We start from the raw sequence: 26127 nt of genomic DNA, 5'->3' as shown, positions 1-26127 counted from the left end.
GTTAAAGTCCCTAATAATAATTTATTTTTAAAGCAGCGTCTAAGAACATTGGCAGTTGACATCCCAGTTAGAAACAAAAAATAATTTTTCCACAGTTTTTGGAAATTCAACTCCTAAGAGGGTGAAATAAGGGACGAGAATTTTTTAAGAAAATACTTCGTTACATTAATAATTTTTAAAGTTAAATTTATAAAAACTGGTATTTTACTTCCCGGTTAGAAACAAAGAAATATGTATTAGGAGATGAAAGTTTCTGTGGAAATAACACCACAAGAACGCAAAAGGCATGCTTAGCAAAAACCTTGGACTCTAGCTAACAGAATCGCTCTTGGTGAGACGTACATTCGGGAAAGACCGTGTTTCTATGGCCTTGATTACTGTGAAAAGTTTAGAAGGTGTTACAATTTTTTGAACAAAGTGACAAAACTCGTAGGATAGCGATGTGCACATATACAGATGATGGTATTAACGCAAACATAAGGTATAATAAAAGGGCAGTGCACAGGCGGAGCTGTCATTTGCAGTCACGTGATACACGTGAAAACGTACCTGACGTGATGATGGCCGCACGACGAGAACTGACAAATTCTGAATGGTAGTTGGTATTATGCATGGGACAATCCATTTCGGTTATCGTTAGGGAGATCCATAGTGTCAAAAGTGGAGCGAGAATACCGAATTTCGGGCATTACCTCTTACCACGCACAACACAGTGGTCGATGGTCTTCACTTAAAGACAGAGAGCACCGGCGTTTGCGTATTGTCAGTGCTAACAGACATACAACACTGAGTGAAATAACCGCAGAAATCAATGCGGGACGTACGAAGAACGTATCCGTTGGAACAGTGCATCGAAATTGGGCGTTATTAGGCTATGGGAGCAGACGACCGGCTAGGGTTCGAGTGTGGGGCAGATCCCACGAAGCCACGGACCCAAGTTGTCAACAAGGCTCTGTGCAAGCTGGTAGTGGCTTCATAATGGTGTGGGCTGTGTTTAAATAGAATGGACTGGGTCCTCTGGTTATGTACGTCTACTTGTAGACCATCTGCAGCCGTTCATGGACTTCATGTTCCCAAACAACGATGCCATGCCACAGTTGTTTATGACTGGTTTGAAGAACATTCTGGACAATTCAAGCGAATGGTTTGGTCACCCGGATTGTCCAACATGAATCCCATCTTACATGTATGGGACACAATCGAGAGGTCAGCTCGTGTACAAAATCCTGCACCTGTTCGCAGTTATGTAGGCCTATAGAAGCAGCATGGGGACTTCCAAAGACTTGTGGAGTCCACGTCACGTCGAACTGCTGCGCTACACCGGGGCAAATGGAGGTTCGACACAGTGTTAATGAGGTATTTCATGACTTTTGTCACCTCACTGTATATACACACATTAAAAAAAAAAGTTGCATCACCTCGGTTCCGAGAGTTCCGGAACCTGTACAGGAAACTGGAATAGAGATCAACATAAACATCATTTCCGCCCTTTTTGCTGCTCATGAAAACGACACATTGCATGTTGTACCACTATACAGCGAGACCTACAGAGGGGGTGGTCCAGATTGCTGTACACACCGGTACCTTTAATACCCAGTAGAACGTCCTCTAGCACTGATGCATGCCTGTATTCTTCGTGGCGTACTATCCCCAAGTTCATCAAGCCACTGTTGGTCCAGATTGGCCCCCTCCTCAACGGCGATTCGGCGTAGATCCCTCCGAGCCATAATCCGTAGGTAGCGGTCATCCACTGCAGTAGTAGCCCTTGGGCAGCCTGAGCGAGGCATGTCATTGACAGTTCCTGTCTCTCTGTATCTCCTCCATGTCCGAACAACATCGCTTTGCTTCGCTCCGAGACGCCTGGACACTTCCCTTGTTGAGAGCCCTTCCTGGCACAAAGTAACAGTTCAGACGCGATCGAACCGCGGTAGTGGCCGTCTAGGCATGGCTGAACTACAGACAACACGAGCCGTGCACCTCCTTCCTGGTGGAATGACTAACTGATCGGCTGCCGGGCCCCCTCCGTCTAATAGGCGCTGACCATGCATGGTAGTGGCCGTGCGGTTCTAGGCGCTGCAGTCTGGAGCTGCAAGACCGCTACGGTCGCAGGTTCGAATCCTGCCTCGGACATGGATGTGTGTGATGTCCTTAGGTTAGTTAGATTTAACTAGTTCTAAGTTCTAGGGGACTAATGACCTCAAAAGTTGAGTCCCATAGCGCTCAGAGCCATTTGAACCATGCATGGTTGTTTACATCTCTGAGCGGGTTTAGTGGCATCTCTGAACAGTCAAGGGGACTGTGTGATACAACATACACAGTCAACGTCTATCTTCAGGACTTCTGAGAATCGGGGTGATGCAAAACTTTTTTTGAAGTGTGTAAACGAAATTAAAAACGCAACAGGTGGAAAAACGTAAGTAAACTGTTATTTCAAAAGCAATCGCTACAACTGTTAATACATTTATCCACTGTGAGACAAGAATATCAAGTGTGTTCGGCCTACGAAACGTTGATTGTATCCAGGCGTGCACCTCTTGGCTCGAAGCAAATGGGCGGGCCCACATGGTGCCACGTTTGTTTGGATTACGCTGTGGAAGTTCCGTGGGCAAACTTTATACATTCTCCGTACACCCCTCTCTCTCGCCATGCGATTTTCATACTTTTGGAGCTCTGGAGAACGGTATTCGTGTCCGCCGATTTGCTTCGCACGAAGAGGTGCACGCCTGGGTTTTCGTAGGCGCCCGCAAACAGTTTTCCAGCAAGACATAGCGGCAGAAATATATTGTTATTTGACTGCTCCTCACAAGACTCCAGAGAGGACGTTAAATATATCTGTGATATTCAGGCGCTTGGCATGACATTTGGCGCCGAAATGTGCTGATAAAATTGGCTCGCTGCGGTGCTCATTATAGCTACCTGGTTGACGTACTGAACAACGTAAGACACACACAGCGCTTCATAATTTAAAGTATTGCAGATCAAATAAATACAGGAGCGAAGTAGCAACAGGCTGCTTTCGAACATTTTTAGATGTCAACCCGTCTTATTTCCAAACCCACTAATAGGGCAGTTAATGCTGTCTTAGTCCCCAGTATTTTTATACAAATAATAAGTCACATATACACCAAATTTAGTTGAGATTGCTCCAGGTGTTCCAGAGTTACCTTTGCATGTTACACATTTTCACCTCCACTCTCAGCAGCAGGGGTGCTAGGGCTCTCTCACAGTACTTTTCTTTTTCCTGGCAGGAAGTGAGATGTGTGTCAAATCTGGCATAAGTTGCTTCAGGCATTACACATAATGCTGATACGTCACACTCTTTGCAAACCCCACCCCAGCGTTAAAGTTTGTACTTCACTGGAACTGTCACGAACGAGGCTAGAGACCCAAAAAATTATGGATTCGATGCCAGTATCAGTCGTTACCGAGTATTTTTTTCCTGGCCCGGCTTCTCACATCGATTAACATCTTTAGAGGTGGTGGAGGACTATTACCCCCTCCTCAAGGTATTTTTGTACAAATAATACATATAAAGAATCATGTACATACAAAATTTTGTTTAAATGGCTCCATACCTTCCTGAGTTATGCCTCCACGTCAGCCTCTTTGCAACCACACCACCACGCCTTACCCCACAGTGATTCTTTCCAGACATCAAGTGATACATGCATTAAGTTTGGTTGAAATCGACCCAACGGTTAAGGTGGAGTTGTGGAATGTGCATACAAACATCCAATGATTTTTATCGGTATGCATGTGACAGCATGCTTGCCTAGTATGTTTCAAAACGCCGCGCATAAAAACGGATTTTTCGCTGCTCGTACCTCGGGTTCTACAGAGGTATGGTCAAGTGTTCTGGATAGCCCTCGGACTAGGGACCATTTGTGTAACCAACAGAAAGATCGTGTTAGTGTCACTGCCCTACAGTACAGGCTCAAAGTATGAATATTACACGCTTCCTCCTGCTTACGGAAATAGAACAAACCGATTCGTTCATTTTGCATTTGATGTCCTCTGCGGTGCGCCTTAAAGAGCTTACGGAGGCACCATTTACTTCCCGGGCGATTCCTGAGAAAACCCCAAAAAACACTTTTTTTACTGTATTTTCGCCTTCACCAGCGGACAAAAACTCAGCAGAGTATTCCAAGACGGAAATGCACAGCAAATGGCTGTAATTTTTAAGATATATTTTTAAGATCCCTTTTTCGAACAACCTTGAAAAGTTTCTTCATATCTTTATTCGTTTCCGAGATACACAGGTTCAAAGTTACTTTACTTGTACAAGTAAAACAGGCACGTAAAATCCGGTATGAAGTTAAACGTGGTTTATAAAGTGACGTAGGATGCAGAAATATTCTTTAAATTGTCTCTGTTATCTGGGAACGCCATGTTGTAGTGCTGAAGCACATGCAAAATTTCGGTCTGAGGTGTAAAATTAGTTTTGCATTGTTTGAGTTTGACACAAGTAAACTATCTAAATTTTACTGATCAACACATTTCTTTCGTATGAGTTACATGTCCTGCTGCAGAGGAAAAATGCTCATATCGGCGAATGCACTCCTGTTTAAAAGACTGACTGAATAGTGCGTACCAGCTGCCTCCCTCTACCTTTCTCAGCACGTTTAAAATTATGGGCCAGAAATGTTGATTTGCGAACATAATGTATTCGCACTTTTTTGTGCTTGGAGAGAAGAAAACAGAGGCAGAGGCAAAGAGACGTAAAAGTAATAAATACTGGAAGATAGTAGACATGGTGGTGGTACAGGAAGAACGAAGGAAACAATGGCAGTGTGAGAGAAAGAGGGGAACACAATGGCAGTCGATCATAGTTGATAGTGACAAAACTAAAACTCCTCCCGAACGTGCCATGAAGGCCCAACGGCACCGACAGGCCGCCGTGTCATCCTCAGCCCACAGGGGTCACTTTATGCGGATATGGAGGGGCATGTGGTCAGCACACCGCTCTCCCGGCCATATGTCAATTTCCGAGAACGGAGCCGCTACTCCTCAATCAAGTAGCTTCTCAGTTTGCGTCACAAGGGCTGAGTGGAGCCCGCTTGCCCACAGCGCTCGGCAGACCGGATGGTCATCCATCCAAGTGCTAGTCCAGCCCGACAGCGCTCAACTTCGATGATCTGACGGGAACCGGTGTTATCACTGCGGCATGGCCGTTGGCACAGTGACAGGACAGTGCTAGGAAAAGAGTGAAGCGGACAGTGCTGGGGAGGGGGCAATAAAGAGGAAGTAGAAGTGGGTGAGAGCCAGTGATAAAGAGAGACAGAGTATACGACAGTGACAATCAATGCGGAAGACAGAAATAGTGACAGTGAGAAGAGAGAGAAGCAGTAGGAAGGAAAGGATGAGATATTAGCAGTTAGAGAGGGAAAAAGGGAGACAGTGACAGTGAAAGGAGACTGTAGTAGCAGGCCAGAACGAAGGAGACTATAGCTGTAAGACAGGAGACAATGAGACAGACAGACAGACACAAAGAGAGAACGACAATGAGCTAGACTGAACGAGTGAATGAGGAAGGTCAACTGGGAGTGGATGGGTGTGAGCGACTTACAACGATGGAGTAGTGTGTATGCGTGAGTTACACTTAGGAGAGCGTGTGGGAGTTTGAAGTGAGTTGTATGGTAAAAAAAGCGGGTATATGTTCGCACGCCAAAAGTTTTGGGAAAATTTTAAAGGTGCTGAGGAAGATAGAATGAAGCAGCTGGTACATCACTTCTCAGTGTTTTAAATGATCAGGAACATTTTCGCATTGTTTGTGCTCCGATAGCAGCATTTTTCCACTGGTAAATACGGGGTGTTCAAGATGTCTCTCCGCAGTGCCGTGTGATTGTTGCCTGCGCGTGCCGTATGCCGCAGTGAATATACCAAATGAAACACAGTGAAAAACAAGTTATTAATTCATTGAATATTCTTTTTTACTTACAAATTTTCACATTAGATGTTGAAAGTGTCCCCCCTGTTGTTGAATACACAATTCAATTCGTATAATCATATTTCCCAACACAACCTGTAACATTTCTTCTGTAACAGAAGCAGTGAAAGTGGATATTGCAGTTTTCAATTCATCTATGGATTTTGGACGGTTTTTATAGACAGTTGCTTTCGCTTCACCCCAGAAGAAAAAGTCAGTTGGTGTTAGGTCAGGCGATAGTGAAGGCCAAAAGTCCATGTGAAATTAAGCGATCACCGAAAACGTCAGCAAGCAGTGACATTGAAACGCGAGCTGTATACGCGGTTGCACTATCTTGTTGAAAATAACCGTTCAGTATTTCACTTAACACAAGTTCTCTGTGAATGGGTACAGAATATCACTGCAGTATCGTTGTGCGTTTATTGTTTCGTTGAAAAATATGGTACCCACAATCCGACGTCTAGAAATTGCAATCCGAACTCCTATTTTCACAGAATGAAGTGGTTCCTCATGAATACACAATGGATTTGCAGTACTCCACATATGAGAATTTTGCAAGTTCATGTACCCGGGTAAATGAAACCATGCCCCATCAGTGAAAAGGTTTCATTAAGAATATCCCTTCCATTTTGTTGAACGAAATTTTTGAACCATTGACAATAATGCAGTCTCTTGCCATGTTCAGTATTTTTCAATTCTTCCGCGAATGTCGCTTTGTATGGGAAAAAGTTCTAATTTTTTCCTTACAGCTGTGTGGGCCGTTCCGACACTAACATAGATTTCCTGGGCGAGTTTTCTTGCTGACTTGGTAGGACTCATGGACATTTTATCGGAAATGTCGAGTAGTTTATCCTCAGACAAAACGCTAGGACAACCACTTCTCGGTACATCTATCACTGAACCCGTACTTCGAAATTTGTTAATCAAATCTCGCACAGTATCGCGATGTGGGAGCGTTATCTCCGGGGACAAGTGAATTAAATGTTTGACGATCTGAAACTGTGTATTTACCGCCAGCTTTGAACACTTGTTCGACTAAAAAGACACGTTCTTCAATGGTTAGCATTTTAACAGTGACAAAAACGAAATAAACGAAGGAACTAAACGTTCACGTCAACACGTAACGACACACACCAACGATACTACTGACGCTGATGGTGATGATGATGATGATGATGGTGATGATGTGTGGCTAGGGCCTCCCGTCGGGTAGACCGTTCGCAAGTCTTTTGATTTGACTTGCGCGTCGATGGGGATGAAATAATGATGATCAGGATAACACAACACCCAGTCCCTGAGCGAAGAAAAATCTCCGACCCCGCCGGGAATCGAACCCGGGTCCTTAGGATTGACAGTCCGTCGCGCTGACCACTTCTTTTTTTAAAAAAAATCTCATTTTGTTCGTTTTCGTTCGTTGTATCTGCTCGAGGCGGATGTCGCAAGACACCCGTTTCACTTCGTCATTGGTCTATTAACTCAGTTTTTTTATTACAGTGGGTATCTAACCCGCTGACCAAACACGCTGAGTTACGTGCCGGCTCGGGGCGGACGTCGTAAGACATCCGTTTAAGTTCGTTGTTGATCCATTAACGCAGTTTTTTTATTACAGAGGGCAGCTAACCCTCTGACCGAACACGCTGAGCTACCGTTCCGACGCTGGCTGAGATAAACGAAACAGTGGAGTGTTGGGAGAGTCCACTTGAAGGGAAGTAACATAAGCAGGCGAACAATCAAAAGGCACGCGCGGCTAACAATCATACGGCACTGCGGAGAGACTTTTTGAACACCCCGTATATACACAAGTGAAGAGAACAATCCTGATCAGTTACGGGGTCGATGACGACTCCCGCGACACTGGAAAATCCAATCTTTATGAGGATATTTCAATTCTGCTGCCGTGGAAGAACAAATCTAGGAAATCAGGTGTCAGTACAAGAAGAAGAAGAAGAAGAAGGTAGGGCGTGAAGTCGCCTCCTCCCTCCTCGTCCGTTAACGCTGGCGGCCACGTTTTGTGTTCTACTATATAGAGGTCAAACGTGATAATGTATTAACGCGAGTCCTAACTGACTGCGTCGCTTCAGTCCGCTGCGATCTGCCGAAACGTGAGGCCGATCGAGAGGCAGGAGAGCGGTTTCTTTGTCCGCCGGCCGTGGAGGCCGCTTCCGCGAGGCCGGCCTTGTCTGAGCGGTCTGGCGCCTGGCGTGTATCGGGATTTGGGTTGCTGGCTGCTGGCTACTGGCTGCTGCGTGCACGTGCCGCCACTTGACCTTTGCGCCGTTCTGCCCTCCACTCCTCCCCCCCCACCCTCGCGACGTGATGGCAGTCATTACCGTGAACCGTGGCTGCAAAGGGCGATGCGATCCTCACACTAGACCTGCATCTACAACTGAATCGTTCGCCGTTGCAACCAACATTTTTGTAGGAACTGAGTTGAAGTTGAAATGGCATTATCAGTATGCACTAGCCTTTTCCCCGCGGCTTCACCCACCCATGCGTTCAACACATCTCCTCCCTCCATTCTACGCGTCCACCTGTATGAGCCGTGGAAAAAATTGCTGTTTTGAAGGGCGCGCCGGAGCGCGTAGTGTAAAGCAGTCGCCCTCCGTTTCTGGCGGTGGCGCCGCTGTGGCAATCGCAGCTTTGGTGTCTCCCTCTGGTGGGAAAGGGGAAAGATTGCCTGTTCACGTGCATTTAAGGGGCGCTATGAGCTTGCCTAGGGTCAGTCTGTCAGTCTTGGCGAGTCTGGTCAGTTGGTCAGCCGGGTCAGTGTGGGGCAGTCAGTGTCTGTCTGTCGTCCGGAGTGCCAGTATGTGTTAGGCCGCCAGTTTGCTCGAGTTTTTTCAGGCAATGGTCACTGGCGGTTGGATCGATCGGTTGGTCGGTCGCGCACTGGGACACAAGATGACTTGCCCGTCTTGAGCGTCGGCGCATGTGAGATCGCCACGTCAGTCCAGTGGGCCGCGCCGTATAGCGAGGGGTTGTGGCTTCGCGGCCGACACGAGAGCAACAGGAGTCAACCCACGACATCGGGCTGGCCGGGGCGAACTGTGACGCCGCGAGACGGGAGATCGGCGCGCCTTCCTGCGTCCGTGGAAGCGGCTGGCAGCGGACGGCTCGGGAGAGCGTTTTGGGGGTGCTGCGCCAAGTCTTCGCCAGAAATCGCAGTTTATTAGAACTTAAGTGACTGGAGATGTGCTGTTCATTTACTTTTTAAATTATACTTGTTTTCTTGGTCAGTCTCTCGTCCCCAGCTTGCTCGTCTGTTCTCTCGTCCGCATTTGTTAGCCAGTTAGTGTCTGTCTGTCTGTCTGTCGGTATTCCGTACGTTAATAGCTGCCTCTGTCATGCTTGTCGGATTCGGTCTTAACGAATTTATTGCTTAAGGTTTAAAGGCCAAATTCCTGAAATATGTTTTTATCTTGCCTATCATCTTGAGAGGCGGTATATGTGTAATGTAAAGCATATTTGTACATTTTATGTAAGACTGCATTTCAAGGGGTTTTATTTAAATGGTCATTTTAGTATATAAAGTTGCCACCCTTCCACCGTAAGAGTGTTCCTTTAAAAACAAGTTGCACTTTCGGTGGCAAGTAATTTTTTTAAAATGTGTTGGTTTTGTATCATTTCCATCCCTCTTACGGGGTGCATAGTTTGTGTGTTTGTGTGAGTTGTCAAAATTTTTAGTTTAAAGTAATCTGGTGTGTTGCAGATTTGCACCAGTGTAATCTTTCAGAGGTTGTTGTGAGCGGTCGTGACTACGGCCGTGGTCTAAGGGAGCAGCAAGCTTCTCAGCCCGAAAGCTCATACTGTAAAAATACAGGGTGATTCAAAAAGAATACCACAACTTTAAAAATGTGTATTTAATGAAAGAAACATAATATAACCTTCTGTTATACATCATTACAAAGAGTATTTAAAAAGGTTTTTTTTTCACTCAAAAACAAGTTCAGAGATGTTCAATATGGCCCCCTCCAGATACACGAGCAATATCAACCCGATACTCCAACTCGTTACACACTCTCTGTAGCATATCAGGCGTAACAGTTTGGATAGCTGCTGTTATTTCTCGTTTCAAATCATCAATGGTGGCTGGGAGAGGTGGCCGAAACACCATATCCTTAACATACCCCCATAAGAAAAAATTGCAGGGGGTAAGATCAGGGCTTCTTGGATGCCAGTGATGAAGTGCTCTGTCACGGGCTGCCTGGCGGCCGATCCATCGCCTCGGGTAGTTGACGTTCAGGTAGTTACGGACAGATAAGTGCCAATGTGGTGGCGCTCCATCCTGCTGAAATATGAATTGTTGTGCTTCTTGTTCGAGCTGAGGGAACAGCCAATTCTCTAACATCTCCAGATACTGTCGTCCAGTTACAGTAGGACCTTCGAAGAAAAAGGGACCAAAAACTTTATTGGCTGAAATGGCGAACAAATGTACAACTAAATGAAACTTTATAGCTCCCTTAAATCGCCGACGGATAGTGCTTAGCTCTGCCTTTGGTCGTTGCAGAGTTTTAAATTCCAAAAGTTGTGGTATTCTTTTTGAATCACCCTGTATTGTTATTTCTGCCTCTGAATAAATTGTAACTTGATATTTAGAGGGTGCTTCCTGATTATAATTTTAAATCTGTTTAAAAAAAGGGCTTTTAGGAACAAAATTTCCATTTATTGAAAAAAATTTAATTTGTTTTCATCAGTTACCTACTGGCAACTACTTCCACGCTCACATAGTGTGATTAAATGTGTTAATGCTCTTGCTGAATCGCTAGTAAATAAAGTAAATTCTTAAGAAAAGGTTTTGAAAGTAAATTCACGGTTCACTCTTCCTCCCCCTGTCTGTCATTATCCTCCCACCTCTATCTCTCTGTCTCCTCCTCCACACTCTGCTTCTTCATCTCCTTCTCCCCCTCTTTTTGTCCATTACCTCAACCATCTCTCTAACCCTATCATCCTTCTCCCTTCCTCTGACCACATCCTCCTTCCACTATATCTTTCCGTCTCGACCTCCCCCAATTCCTTTTCCACCTCTGCACTAACCCTCTACACCTTCCACCTGCCTCATACACTTCTCCCTCCACCCCTCTCTCTGTCCATTTCCTGCTTCCCCAGACTCTGTCCGTCTCTCCTCTATTCATTCCAACCTGACCCAAGCCATGCTCAGCAGCACACATAGCCCATAGAATGCACTTCAACAAAGGCTTGAAAATCATTTATTTACCTCTGACACACGCCACCAGCTGAAGCAGGTCGACAAGGCAGGCTGATACTACTCCAATACAAGATGCGTGTCATGGGCTGCAACCTACATGTTGGGGCCTGGAAAACTGTTTCTTACCTCTAATGTATAATTGGCTGGCCGATATTGTTCCTACAAAACATGCCTGCAATGCAGGGCACCTTGTACATCTGGGGCTGGAAAAAAAAGTTTTTGCCTGTACCTCTATTCCTATATGAACTAGGAAGTTTTAAGCTCCACAGTGCTCATGATTGTGAGAAATGCTCTTTCTGTGCCAAATTTAGTTGAAATCGATTAGGGGTTTGAGAGAAGATCCCAGATACACGCACACACATTAACTCTGCTTATACATACAATAGATTTCATATGCTCTACGAGGCTGTTTGCAGGCGGAGCTGTTGTGTATAGGAAGGATGCAATGCCGAAAGACTGTACAAAATACATATTGATGGTCGATGACTGGTGAAAGGACTGGCGCCTGACTCTGGACTTTAGTATCGTGCATAAAGAAACGAAGAGATCCATTATTGTTCGACAACACTATTTGTGACTCAAAGCGAAATGACACTTAAAACAGATTGAAGGAGAAGCAAATGCCAGCTGAGATTCATTGCAAGAATCTTAAGGGAAATGTAAGTCATCCATGAAAGAAGTGACTTACAATACACTTGTTCGCCCAATTCTGGAATATTGTTCATCACTCTGGGACCTTTACCATGTAGGGTTAAGAAAGGAGATAGACGAGATCCAACGAAGAGAAACACATTTTGTCTCGGGACCATTTAGTAATCATGAAAGTTGGACGCATCTTTGACCTCGAGTAGAAATCCTTACAAGAGAGGCATAAAGTATGTGTTTGTGCAAAGGAAATGACTATGTCCAGTCGTAAGGAAGGTATGGATATGACGTGGAGTACTGTGATAGCATGGGAAGAGTATGTCAAGTCATAAGAGTGGTACCGATATTTCTATTTCCAGGACCACAGCCGTCAACAGAGTGTATTTCCGATACTTCATTCATTGTCGAATGTCGTTCAACTGAGACTGTGATCATAACATTTAGTTGTAAGTACAGGAGTAAAATAAATATGTGACCGATTTCTTAGGATAAATATTCTACCTGTGTGTGCTCGACCTCAAGCACTGGTGACCTGTGCTGGGGTGATTCACGTTTCCCTGTTAACGGTAGGAGCTGTCAGACTGGAGATGCCTGTTGGAGGGTAGGAATTTCGATGAATTAACCGTGTTGACCTCTATACGACCGAATAGCGAACTAATACTTAGTATGTGTTTGATAGCTTTCGTGAATGCGTGGAAATTTGAAAACATTGAATACGGAGGTGCGTTTGTGCTGGATCGTTATTCCCTCCCATGTAATTTGTTCGGTTGACTGCTTCTGCACATTTTGCGCCTTTATTTAGTTGAGAGAAGATCGGTTGTGGTGTGTGCATCTAGCATATGGAAGACACATTTGCCGGTTCTCTAGACATGAGAAACGCTTTAGTTGATCTTGTAAATTATAGAGATGATTTGGAATCTACTACATCACCAACATCGGTATTCGAGAGTGGAAATATCAGTTTCCTCTATTTGTTTCGAGTTGCCGAGTAAATGTCTTCACATACGTGACAAGTTTTTAGGTAGTCAGTGGTTAACAGCACACCCCACCTAACTAAAGTTTTGGGCTTGTAGAGAAATATTTTGACTCTATATCTTGGGAATTATGTTGCACTAGCGATCGATAGGATGCTGCCTAGTGCTCGATATCGAGAAGTACCGCCAAAATGGTATAATATTATGGTGAACCATGCGAAAATACGTGTGTTCTTGTAATCCCCGAGTATGGAGATGTGTGTAGGAAAGCGAGCAAGCAAGGATTCAGGTTTGGACCAGAAACAATAACGTGTTTGTGATGAGGGGAAACGAGCCCGAATTTGTAGAACAGTTCTGAGAGCGACTTCGGTCCACTGAGGGTGCTCTGGTCCCGTGTTGGAGGTGGACGACTTGTGATTGTCGATTGCGGGAAAATATCTAGTGCTGTGAGTGGTATATACGGTACTGTCCATCTTTGCGGTATATGTACCAATGATGTAAAAGGGATGATTTTCTTTGGCACAGGATATGAACTGTATGTTTACGACATCAACACAGTACATAGTGATATATTGTTGGGTTGGAGATCAGTTTCGCGCACTAATATTCAAGCTCCTGTCTTCAGTGGGAGAGCAGTGTATTTGAGTAGGAGTCTTTCCATATTTGACATAATGTAGGGTACGCAGTGATATATTGATGGGTCACAGGTCAGTTTCACGTTCTAATATTCAAGCTCATGTACTCGGTGGGAGAGCAGTGTCTAGTTTGTAAGATTTAATTGCCAGTGCAATATGGCGATCTGTGTAAAATAACCGCTGAAAGTCTTGTCTGCAGAAGGAAAGAAGGTGGATGGTGTTTCGATACCGGCGGCATCAGTAATTTGGCTAGTATATTCGATAAGAGCCAATCACAATGCTCGATTCATTCACATCCTTTGTCCTGGGATACAGGAGCCTCTACATAGCGGGGGAACGTTTGTGTGTGTTGAAAGCAGGAAGTGTAACACGTGATGGACGGAGTGGCACGTTAGGTCCATGAGGAAGACTGCATTTGACGTTACTCTGCGCTATTTTCGTAAACAGGTTCTGTTAGGGGAAGAATTTCCGTGGATACAAGCTGAGACATCACGAAAACTCCTACAAAAGGGAGCGTTAACTATTTCCGGGACACTATACAATTTCCACAAGGTCGACTCGGTTCTTATTTTAGATGGCCATTTGGCTTCAGTATAACATTGAGAAAGTTGCTAGATACACTTGCGACAGTATGTAGCTACGCGCAGTGTTGCGTCAGTCACGCTGGGCAGTGAAGTACAGTTAGATGCGTCTCTCATGATGCATTAGGAACAATGTACGCTGTGCTACTCTGCCATCAATGGTAAACACACGTGCTGCCTGGAGACGTCTTGCGTATAGGAGCTGTGTGAGCGCGCCTTGGAGCAGCTGCGGTCGCGTCAGCAGCGGTGTCTAGGTGAACACATATTTCGAGAGGAATTTCTCAGGTGTCAAGTATGAAAGGGATGTTGCCACGACATGCATGTGGGCATCTGTGCTTGGTTTGACAGCTGACGGCCACGTCACTTCGCAGGGACTGCAACTAACCTCCTGTGCGGTCCAGTGGACAGGGGGTGGCAGATGGTGCTTGCACACGTTGATTGCGTGTCTGTTGCATAATTTTGTGAGTGGGCCTGTAGGCTGTGCTATGCGCTATTTGGACAGTTTACGAGTTGATTTCGTGTCTGCGCATCTGTGTACTGCATTATTTAGGAGCAGTTTGCATGTCTGTACTGAAATTATTTCAGTAATTTAGGAGGAGTTTGCGTGTCTGCAGAGCGTTATTTAGGTGCAGTTTACAGGTCTGTGGGCTGTGTGGTGTGACCCCAAGCATGTGTTTTGTATCAGTGTGATAAATATACTCCATCCCTAAGTAAATTGTTCCAAAATAAATAAAGTACGCTCCTTCCTTACTCCCTCCAGCAGGACAGTGCAGGCTGAGTCATTTTCGGGCCATTTTCCCCCACCCCAGACCACCATCTTGGATTACATCACAGGAGGGATGACATGCATTCATAGTGTTTCAGTTTCTTATATTTTTATCCTCAGACTCGATGTTGACATTGCGGAGGCAAAACCAAGATTGAAGGTCAAACAGTCTTAGTATGAAGTGCGAGCCCTCACCCTTGCTGTACCTGGATGCCCGGAAATGTATTGGCACAATCGCTGCTGATCAATAATGGCTGGCAAAGTTGCAGAACCTGCAGCTGTCATTCATGTGACAGACATTCTTGTTAGACAAGATCGGCAGGTCATTTCTAAGGGCAGTATAAATACACCTTTATGGGTGTTGCTCAGATATGACCTTACCAACAAGCCCGTGTTGTGTTGAGCTTCCTCCGATTTCCTACACAATGATAAGCAGAGTTTACGCTACAGAATGGTGCAGTAACTGGCATCGTAGGAAAGTGGGACAGGAGCAGAAATGATTAGTGAACAAGTATTACGGCAAACAGAGGAATTACATAACTTTTACTTCTCCAAATGTGTGAAGACCCATTACAGATAATGCGGCAAGAAACAGAACCCAGTATTACAGTAGTAACAACAACAGTTATGGAGCTGTAACTAGGCGGCGTCTGCATAGCTTCATGTAAGGAAGTCGCTCCGAGTGTGAGTGGGGTGAACCACTGTCGCCGTCCCTGCTATACTGCCGCCGTCCCTGCTATACTGCGGCGGCAGAGGGCGTTCGAGGTACGGAGCCACTGGAGGTGTGGCAAAGCTGACGTGCACGACTGAGTCCGCTAGATCCCGCGCGACCACTATCGGTGTCAGAAGGAAACCTGCATTTCCGTTGCTATCACGCCGATGGTGTGGTAACGACACGTGATACCAACTCATTGTAATTTGTAAGACCATGTGTAATGGAGAGCTCTAGTAAACTACGCGTCAGTGTGAGATGTTTTATTATTTTAAGAATTTACTGTAGTACAGGAAATTATGATTTTGTATGTGCACTGTTAACGCCAGTGATTGAATTGTGAATGGACGCTTGCACATGATGTGGTCCCAAATACATCTGTAATCTGTAAGCCACCTTACTGTGTGTGATTGGGAGGGGGGGGGGGGGTACTTTGTGTACCACTGTCTCTTCCCCCCTTTATTATTCCTGTCGCAAATGGTCCAAGAATGATTGTTAGTAATGGTCTATGCGAGCCTGTATCTCTGTAATTTTACCTTCATGATTTCCTGCATGTAGGAGGAAACACTATATTGGTTCACTCTTCTAGAAACCTGTACTCCTGGAACTTCAATAGTAAACCACACTGAGGTGCAGCACGCATCTCTTGCAGCATCTGCCACTGGAGATGGCTGAGCACATCCGTTACGCTTTCGCGCTTACTAGATTAACCTGTAACAAAGTGTGCTGCTATTCTTTGGATCTTCTGTAATTCCTCTATCAGTCCTATCTGGAATGGATCCCCGATTGACCAGCAGTACTCAGTGCAACATTGCAACATCAGCCTACGTTATCCACGCGAAGTTTGATCGTACTTCTACTAATAGCTACCCTTTTTTGTTTCACACGTAAAGAGATTACAACAAAGATATTGATTTGGCGCCGACTGGTTAGCGGTAAGAAACTATTTGCGGTAACGACTGGCTAAGGATGCAGAAGACAGTTGATTCTTTAGAGTAACTACTCCCTCTGCCAGTAGTTCAACCAGCTGTCAAAGTCACATATCTTACTCACAAACTGGCGTTGATGGCCAAATGCTAAAGACTGTCTGTGAAATTCCTCTTATCTGTTGTGTCAGGTACGTATCTATATAATGCACTTGTGGCTACTCTGATCTGTGCAGTGTTATGTTTGTGCTACCGATGAAGGAAAGAGAGAAGGGGAAACCAAGTCCGGCACACAACCCACTCCTCTCTAACGTCATCAAGGCGACCACCGCGTTCAACGTCCCCCTACGATGGACAGATCACCAACAATAGTGTCATACGCCATCATTCCAGGGGACATTGTGTAAAGGTTTAAAATTTAACCCAGGACACAAGCGTCCGTCATCTGGTGATTAGCATCACTGGCTACCAACACGAAGGCTGGCTCTGAGCACTATGGGACTTAACATCTATGGTCATCAGTCCCCTAGAACTTAGAACTACTTAAACCTACTAACCTTAGGACAGCACACAACACCCAGCCATCACGAGGCAGAGAAAATCCCTGACCCCGCCGGGAATCGAACCCGGGAACCCGGGCACCAACACGAAGATTCTGGGTTCGATCTCTGGTGACCACCTCAGAATTTTCTGTGGTAGTAGGCCTCTTGATGTCAAATGAGAAGGTTTTTGATAAAAAAAAAGTAGCAAAACTGACTCACAACCTGCTGCAGTGGCCTCAAATAGAAAGGCTGGAATGCACGCGACATTTACGAGGATCTATTCAACCAGGACATTGGTACTAAACTTGGTGATCAGTAACTGTAAGTCACAACCTCTCCACCTCTTGCCGGTCTAATACTTGTGATGAAAATTTCTTCCACCATCAGGATTAGAGTTGGCTTACTCAGAGTGGAGCGGTCACGGCTGAGGAGACGGGCGTGATTCCAGTAGCAGCAGATTTCAGGGTGAGGGAGCTTGCACATGGGAAGATACGAACTCGTCTCCTGCAATCGGTGACACGGGTCATCCGCCACGTTCCTGCAGGGTGCAGCCAGCGCACATCTTTCCAAATGCTGCGTGCCTCGCGCAACATCTCGCGGTCGCACGTTGCGAAATTCGGACTGGCTAATGTCGCACTCGTTAAGTTTGGTTTCACTTCTCGCCGCCCGCATTCTGCAAACTGAAAAACGACCGTCACGAAATTTACTAACTTATCATGAGACATTTCCCAAGTCACGATGCGACGCAGGAGTCTGTGATGAAAGATGTCTTCTTGTGCAGCAAGAGCGAAGCGGTGGCAACCACTAAATTAGTAGCCCTCAATCGTTGTCTCGATTAATTAATTTTGCCAAATAATTTAGGGAATTTTTAGGTAGTATATTAACGTCTTACGATCTCATGAAAAATTGAAATTCTTAGGCAACACAGAACGAACAGACTAAGGCGAAGCTCTTGTCGGTATTAGAAAGTAATCTTATTAGGGTTTTCCAAATATTTAGGGACAACATGATATGTACAATAGACTATGCTAAACAGAGTATTTTCAGATAAGGAACTAAAGGTCGGGAATGGATATTTACTTTTGTAACGTTCCTTTCGTCTGGGTCTCAAACTTCCGTGGCATCGCGCAAAATCCCATTAGTGGTCGCGGCCAGAATCGACAAACTCTTGGCGTTGCGCGGCGCGCAAGACACATCAGGCGGCGTATGCTCCACTGATTTAATCGGAAACTTTTACTGGCGGACAGATTAAATCGCTGGTCTGATACAAGGAACGTTTCGAAATTAAGTTTCTCTATTTTTTTAAAAAGAGAAGATGGTACACAAGTTGACACAAATACGAGTAAATGCCGTAGGTATCCACACTCGTTGCTGATTCAACGACGGAAGGTGCGTCAGCGGAAGAGGAATCACGTATGCGCAGAGAGCCGAAGAGGAGAGAGCAGCAGCAGACCGACGTGCCCGAGACTATTCGAGTACACATCACAATGGCAGACGGACGTGGTTGTCAATGGAAGTGTGTGCTGTAGTCTGGTACGAATAGGTAAGTGGGACTCGTGCGTCTTTCAATCACGAAGGCGTGCAGACCATGTATTGTAAAAGCTCACGTCTCGTCAAACGGTTGGCCGCTGGTGTTGCATGTTCAGAGAAGGAAGGCAGTTTGTGGAGGAAGATGGTCGAAGTGAGCGTCTCTCCATATCCACAAATGAAAAACAACACTGCTAGAGTCCAGGAAAAATGTTAGCGGACGGGCGCATAACGGTGTCAGACGTGGCGTCCACATTGCGTTTGGCTTGGTTCAGACTCATCACTCCATGGTGTACAAGATGGTTGTCGAGAAACCTGACCACGGATCACAGGAGTGCAGGAATGGGAATCGGCCTCGATCACTCGATTCGGTATGCGTGAGAAGGAAATGAGATCCTCTTCAGAATCATCACAGCCGATGAGACATGGGTGCACCACTTTATCCCAGAATCCAAGGCCGCCTCAATGACGTGGAATTATCACAATTCACCAGTAAGCAAAATATTATAAGTGTCACTCTCCATAGCAAACGCTATCGTCACAATGTTCTGGGATGGGCAAGGTGTGGTTCTGCTTTATTTCCTCCAGAAAGGGACCATCAATAGGGCACGCTACTGCGGCATCCCCACAAGCTCAGTTCAGCCATTCGATGAAAGAGACCGGGGGTTCTGAGTGAAGGTCGTGTGCTCTCTGACGACAACGCAAAACCATACATAGCAAGGACCACACAGGATCAGATTCGTCGCTTCGGATGGGGGAGAATGGATCACCCAGCCTACAGCCCTGATCTTGCCCCTCGAACTTTCACCTTTTCCAACATTGGAAGCCGCTCTCTCGGGACATCACTTCCAAACCAGTGCTGAGATGGAGCAGGCTTCAGACTTCAAGAAGAAAGTAATAGTTCCAACTCCAAAGAAAGCAGATGCTGACAGGTGTGAATGCCACTGAACCACTAGTTGAAAAAGTCGTGGTTGCAAAATACTAACAGGAATTTTTTACAGAAGAAAAATGGAAAAAGTGGTAGAAACCGATCTCGGGAAACATCACTTTGGATTTCAGAGAAATGTAGGAACACGTGAGGCAGTACTGACCCTACGCCTTCTCTTACAAGCTAGGTTAAGGAAAGACAAAACTACGTTTATAGTTTTTGGAGACTTGGAGAAAGCTTTTGATAACGTTGAATGGGAACCACTGTTTGAAATTACGAATTTAGTAGAGGTATAAATACAGGAAGCGAAAGGTTATATACACATTGTACAGAAATCAGACAGCATTGTAAAAGTAGCGGAGCATGAAAGGGGAGCTGTGGTTGAGAATATAGCCTTTCGCTGATGGTATTTTAAATCTTTACATTGAGCAAATAGTAAAGGAAACCAAAGAAAAATTTGAAGAAGGAATTAAAATTCAGGAAGAAGATATAGAAACTTCGAGGTTTGCCGCCGACACTGTAATTCTGTCACAGACAGCAGAGGTCTTGGAAGAGCAGTTGAACGGAATGGACAGTATCGTGCAAGGAGAGTATCAGATGAACACCAGCAAAAGCAAAACAAGGGTAATAGAATGTAGTCGAATTAATTTAGGAGGTGCTGAGGGAATTAAGATTAGGAAACTGGACACTTAAAAGTAGTAGATGAGCTTTGCTATTTGAGCAGCAAAATAATTTGTGACAGTTCAAGCAGAGATGATACAACATGTAAACCGGCAATGGCAAAAAAAAGAAAAAAAATCGTTTCTGAACAGAGATTTGTTTACATCGCACATACATTTAAGTGTCAGGCAGTCTTTCCTGAAGGTGTTTGTCTCCAGTGTAGCTACGTGTGGAAGTGAAACGTGGACGATAAACAGGTTTGAGATTTATTTATTATTTATTTGCTGCCATTTACAAAAGACCTGCCACCTTGTTACTAACACAGGTCGTACATTCACAAAACGAAATTGTACATGTACAGAACGTGATACTTATTTGTTATTAGAGAAGATCATAGAAGCTTCTGAACTGTTGTGCTACAGAATAATGCTGAAGATTAGAAGTGTAGATCACGTAACTAATGAGTAGGTGCTGAATAGAATTGAGGAGGAAAAAAAATTGTGGCACAACGTGACTAAAAGACGTGATCGATTGGTGGGACACGTTCTGAGACATAGACAGTTTGCTACTGCAGGGAAGTGTGGAGAGTAAAAATAGTAGAGGGAGTCTAAGAGATGAATGCAGTAAGCAGATTCCAAAGGATCTAGGTTGCAGTAGTTACTCGGAGATGAAAAGACTTGCACAATGTAGCTATATCAAACCAGTCTTCGGACCGAGGGTAACAGCCACAACTAGATATCAGCGAACAAGTGGGTAGTGGTATGAATATTTACCGATGGCCTTTGAGACGCTAGTCTTCAAAACTGGTTTAGTGCTCAGCTAGAATTAGTCACCTGTGGATTCGCCTTTTCTGATATAAACGACGGTAGGTTCTGTTTACAGTAACATTTCGTACATTATAAAGTATAAAATCAAAATGGGAGTAAGCATATTTAGAGCCAGTCTTCCTCCGTGCCGGTCATGTAAGCAAATATATTTTTGTGAATTCGGCTCCTAGTTACATGGAATTTGACTGATTATTTGGTGTGAAATACTTCTTCTAATGAACACTGAACACTGTAGGTACTATTGTTTCGTAAATGATCTACAAAAAGTTAGCCGTTGAGATAATATAAATTATTTCCGCTCACAGTGCCCACGTAGAATGGTTACTGAAAATACGCGACGTGACAGCAGTAGAGGTAGCGTCATTCCATGGCATATGTAAGTTCTGGCTGATCGAGAAATGAACTGCTGGAAAGCGGTTACAGAAGAGGCTGCAGCAGGTTAAGAATCTGGAGGAGACTCCGATGTAGATTATTTAGCTTCTATCTCCAAGTTTCAAACACTGCTACAGTAACTGTTGGCAGTGTTGGTAACGCGGTGTCAGGCGAACCAGTGGCTGAGTACAAATGCAGCATGTAGGATAGACTGGTCACCTGTGCTTCGAGGAGCATTTAATTCAAGTCGTGAAACTGACTCATAGTGAAGGGTCTGCGTTGTCGATTTATACGCATGGTCTGAAGATGGTTGTTGAGCCCCAGTCCTTTGCGAAATGTCTTCCTCCGGAGGGCAGAAGCTGAGATTGCCAATTTCCTGCATATTTTTTTCAAACCTATTCAGGACATATTTTGTGGTTTTCATCCGTTGGAACAATATTTAACACCTGATAACTCGTGGTGGACATGGAAATACAGGGTGTTTAAAAATGAGTTATACAACAGTAACCTTTAAGTGAGAAAAGGTTAAATAACTTGCAGAAATGTTTGATACAGCAAGTTTTACTCCCGCCTAACACTTTTAGTTCCCGACGTTCCCTTTAGGTGGCTCGTACGAGTGAGTTATTCCAACAGTTATCATGGTGTCTCGTACAACGGTGCAATGCGTGCGCAGTGATGGTAACAGTTTTATGAATCCAAATCCGCTACTACAGTTCAGAGAAAATTCAGGACTAGGTATCGGCATAATATTCGGGTGTGGGCTGAGCAGAAATCATGTCACGTCATCGAACATGTACGGAACGCCCCTAAGGTAAATGTTTATTGCGCTGTAAGCTGTAACAATATTTACTTTTCTTTTCGCTGAGTCTACCGTAAATGGCGTATCATACCTGGACGTGTTTTAATATTATCTAATACGTCAATTACAACAGGATGTGGGCACAGAATTTATTTTCCATCAAGATAGCGCGCCACCATAATATCGCGTAGGTCTGTAGGGATGTGTCGACTTGGATTGGGTGGAACAATATCCTGCTTTAATCTGTATGGACTTTTGCGCATGGCGTTACATTAAGAACGGAGTGTTTGTTCCTCCGCTTCCCGTATGCGTCGACGAGATACGGCAACGGATAACGCAAGCAGCTACCACCATATCTAAAGACTTGCTTCATAGGATTTGACAGGAAACTGATTCAGACTGGGCATTTGTCCTATTACGAAAGGAAGCCACAATGAACATTTGTAGCTGCGTTCAGTTCTGTATCAAACATTTCTCTAAGCTATCTATGTTTTTCACAATTAAAGGTTACCTCCGTACAACTAATTTATGAACACCCTGTACATAGTAAGTTGAGCGGTATTATTGATTACTATGCCCCAAGAGTCCACACTGACATGTATCTCATTGCTACGTTGGAGAAACATTTTGTCACTGACAGGGTTAAGGCCCACTGTCACGCTTATTCTGGAGGAGTAGGCAGGCCTGGATCAAAGAGCTTTTGAGCAAGGCGTGGGAGTGCGATACCGTAGCGCGCGCGGCCGCAGCCCGAGGGAGGAGCGCAGGCCCGGGCCGTTGCGAGTTAACGGCGCACGGCGAGCACGTGCGGCCCACCGCCCACGCACAACCGCACAGCCCGCCGCCCCGTATGCGCGTCTTCTGCCAGCCGGTCACGTCGCGCCCTCGCGCCATCAGCACCGCAAATGTTTGCCCGGCGGACCAATAAGGCTCCAGTTTCATCGCCGCCGATATTAAGGCCGCCCGGGAGCAACACGGCGCGGCTCGAAATAAAGTTCCTCTCCCTTGCCGCTCGTCAACGCACACTGGGAACTTGCCTCGTCGTCGCCAGGGTATGGGACACTTTGGTGCCGCCCGAAGTTGTGCGCTGAGCAAAGACCCAAAGGTAGGAGCGCACGCAGTCCGTCCTATCTCACGGCCACCGGCATCTCAAATTAACTAAAGCCTCTTCTCCAGATAAAAAGGTAAAAGACAAGTTTCGAAACACATATTTGAGATTGAGATTCCTCAAACACTTTAAAACAATAAAAACAAAAGACAAAATGTAGAGCTGGGCTCTAACAATGCCAGAGACGCGTAGGTTCAAAAATGGCTCTGAGCACTATGGGATTTAACATCTGAGGTCATCAGTCCCCTAGACTTGGAACTACTTAAACCTAACCTACCTAAGGGCATCACACCCGTCCATGCCCGAGGCAGGATTCAAACCTGCGACCGTGGTAGCTGCTCGGTTCCGGAATGAAGCGCCTAGAACCGCTCGGCTACAACGGCCGGCCAGACGTGGAGGGATCGCGCGATATAAACCGAGCGCTAACTCATCATCTGTTCTGAGGGATGTCTGTATCACTCTTTAAAATGGCAAAACGTCATTTTTTCGGATGAATTCAGGTTCTGTTTACAGCATCATGATGGTCGCATCCGTGTTTGGCGACATCGCGGTGAACGCACAATGGAAGCGTGTATTCGTCATCGCCATACTGGCGTTTCACCCGGCGTGATGGTACGGGGTGCCATTGGTTACACGTTTCGATCACCTCTTGTTCGCATTGACGGCACTTTTAACAGTGGACGTTACATTTCAGATGTGTTACGACCCGTGGCTCTACCCTTCTTTCGATCCCTGCGAAACCCTACATTTCAGCAGGATAATGCACGACCGCATGTTGCAGATCCTGTACGGGCGTTTCTGGATACAGAAAATGTTCGACTGCTGCCCTGGCCAGCACATTCTCCAGATCTCTCACCAAATGAAAACGTCTGGTCAATGGTGGCCGAGCAACTGGCTCGTCACAATACGCCAGTCACTACTCTTGATGAACCGTGTTGAAGCTGCATGGGCAGCTGTACCTATACGCGCCATCCAAGCTCTGTTTGACACAATGGCCAGACGTATCAAGGTCGTTATTACGACCAAAGGTGGTTGTTCTGGATACTGATTTCTCAGGATCTATGCACCCAAATTGCGTGAAAATGCAATTACATGTCAGTTCTAGTATAATATATTTGTCCAATGAATACCTGTTTATCATCTGCATTTCTTCTTGGTGTAGCAATTTTAATGGCCAGTAATACTGTATATTATAAGATTCACGAACAGAGGGCACGAATAAGGCTGACCCACGATGACGGAACAGTCTTCACACTTGTTACCTGATAGTGAAGCTTACCTGTCTATTACACGTTTGGTATATGTCCATGTAACATTGTCAGTTTACGCAACCCGGATACTAGGTTTGTGCATCTCTAGGTGACTCACTCACCATCGTCTGTCTGAGTAGTGTGACGTAAGAAAGTTGGCACTGCAGTATTGTCATTACGTGTTGCTGTAGCTCTCATTACACAGATAGGAATAGGCGTTTGGCGCTCGCTCGGAGACGTCGTTAATGAGCCGCGCCTGCGGTCTGCGCCTCGCCTCTGTTTCCTCTCCACCCCGCCCCTCCCATCTCCTCTCCTGGCTACCTCCCCTCTCCTCCTCAGCCACCTTTCCTTCCTCATTAACGCCCCCCACGCGCGGGACTGATTAAGCCGCCTGCACGTGCGAGCATAACACCTCCCCGCTCATCCTCCGTCGCGCTTCAGGGAAGCCATTGGCATCCTTCTGGCGTTGTTAAAGTTCCCACAGCTGTTTCATGTCGCCGGCACCTCGCTGTCGATTGCCTGCTAATCATCTTCGTGGGTCAGCCGTATTGATGCCGTCTCCTCTTGGTTCTAAGACGAATACACTCGAGGCCAACGAACAACGGCCACTGGATTCGGCTAAATGTTGGTTTGGCCTCTCATTCTCACCAAACAAAGCGGCTGGGGATAAGGGTTTTGGCGATGTGCAATCGCTTTGGCTCTGATAACTTGCCGATATTGTTTCCGATTTGTTATTGTTATCAAGTAGCGTTTTTATTACAATTTCACCACAAGAAGAGAATTCAGCAGTTGTCGCAAGTACAACGTTTACTTTAGCGTACTGCAAGAAGATGATCATCAAAAAACGCTGGTGGACGGCTTTTCTTTTAAAAAGTAGGGAGTAATTTTTGTTTATTAATGTTTAACATGCTACAAAACAATGGTTCAAACGACTCTGGGCACTATGGGGCTTAACATCTGAGGTCATCAGTCCCCTAGAACTTAGAACTAGTTAAACCTAACTAACCTAAGGACATCACACACATCCATGCCCGGGGGCAGGATTCGAACCTGCGACCGTAGCAGTCGCGCGTTTCTGGATTGAACCGCCTAGAACCGCTCGGCCACCGCGGCCGGCTAACATACTACATTACAACGTTTGTAATACTACATGTGTGTGTGTGTGTGTGTGTGTGTGTGTGTGTGTGTGTGTGTGTGTGTGTTTTCTATGATGATGATGATGATATGATGATGACGACGACGGCGAGAGAAGGGAGAGGGTGAAACCCAGTGTCGCACATAGCCTGTGGGGAGATTTGGTATTTAAACTAGCAGATCGGCGCTTAGTCTGGTGATCGCCACTATCTCTCCTTCCCTTGCCAACCAAATATTGGCTGTGAAAAGTTTTTCACCACCAGGATTCGAACCGGCTTACGGGTCGAGCTCCACCGCACACGCGTGCGTTACCGACCTCGCTCACGGAGGCAGGTTAGCAGGGAGCAGTATGGTGGAACAAAATTAATGTCTGACCTTAAAGCAAAATTGGAAATGAGCTGTTTCATAATTTTTTCCCCAATAAACGTTACAAATTTCGAATCGTTATTGAATTGTGTAGGTCCTAAGACTTCCAAAGATGTCACTTCTTTTAGGCACCACTCAGCACAACGCCCAGTTTTATTTTCCTCCTTTTTTTGTTTACGCCGAAAAGATGTTTATAAAGACAATTTCTTTTTTCACATTGAACATTCCTTCTAACGGTTCCGTCAT

At 45.4% G+C, this 26127-nt stretch overlaps 1 protein-coding gene and 1 pseudogene across 1 annotated transcript in view; both read right to left on the bottom strand.

The window, feature by feature from the left end:
* The window catches only part of LOC126475222 (F-box only protein 32), a 556323-nt gene that overhangs the window by 325504 nt on the left and 204692 nt on the right, over window positions 1-26127 (bottom strand). The gene's annotated exons all lie outside the window — the stretch shown is intronic.
* LOC126475753 (5S ribosomal RNA) lies at window positions 5059-5176 on the bottom strand (annotated as a pseudogene).

The sequence above is a fragment of the Schistocerca serialis genome, chromosome 4, assembly GCF_023864345.2.
Source record: "Schistocerca serialis cubense isolate TAMUIC-IGC-003099 chromosome 4, iqSchSeri2.2, whole genome shotgun sequence".
Taxonomy (NCBI): domain Eukaryota; kingdom Metazoa; phylum Arthropoda; class Insecta; order Orthoptera; family Acrididae; genus Schistocerca; species Schistocerca serialis.
Note: the sequence above shows the minus strand (reverse complement) of the source record. Positions and strands in the feature narration are given on the sequence as shown.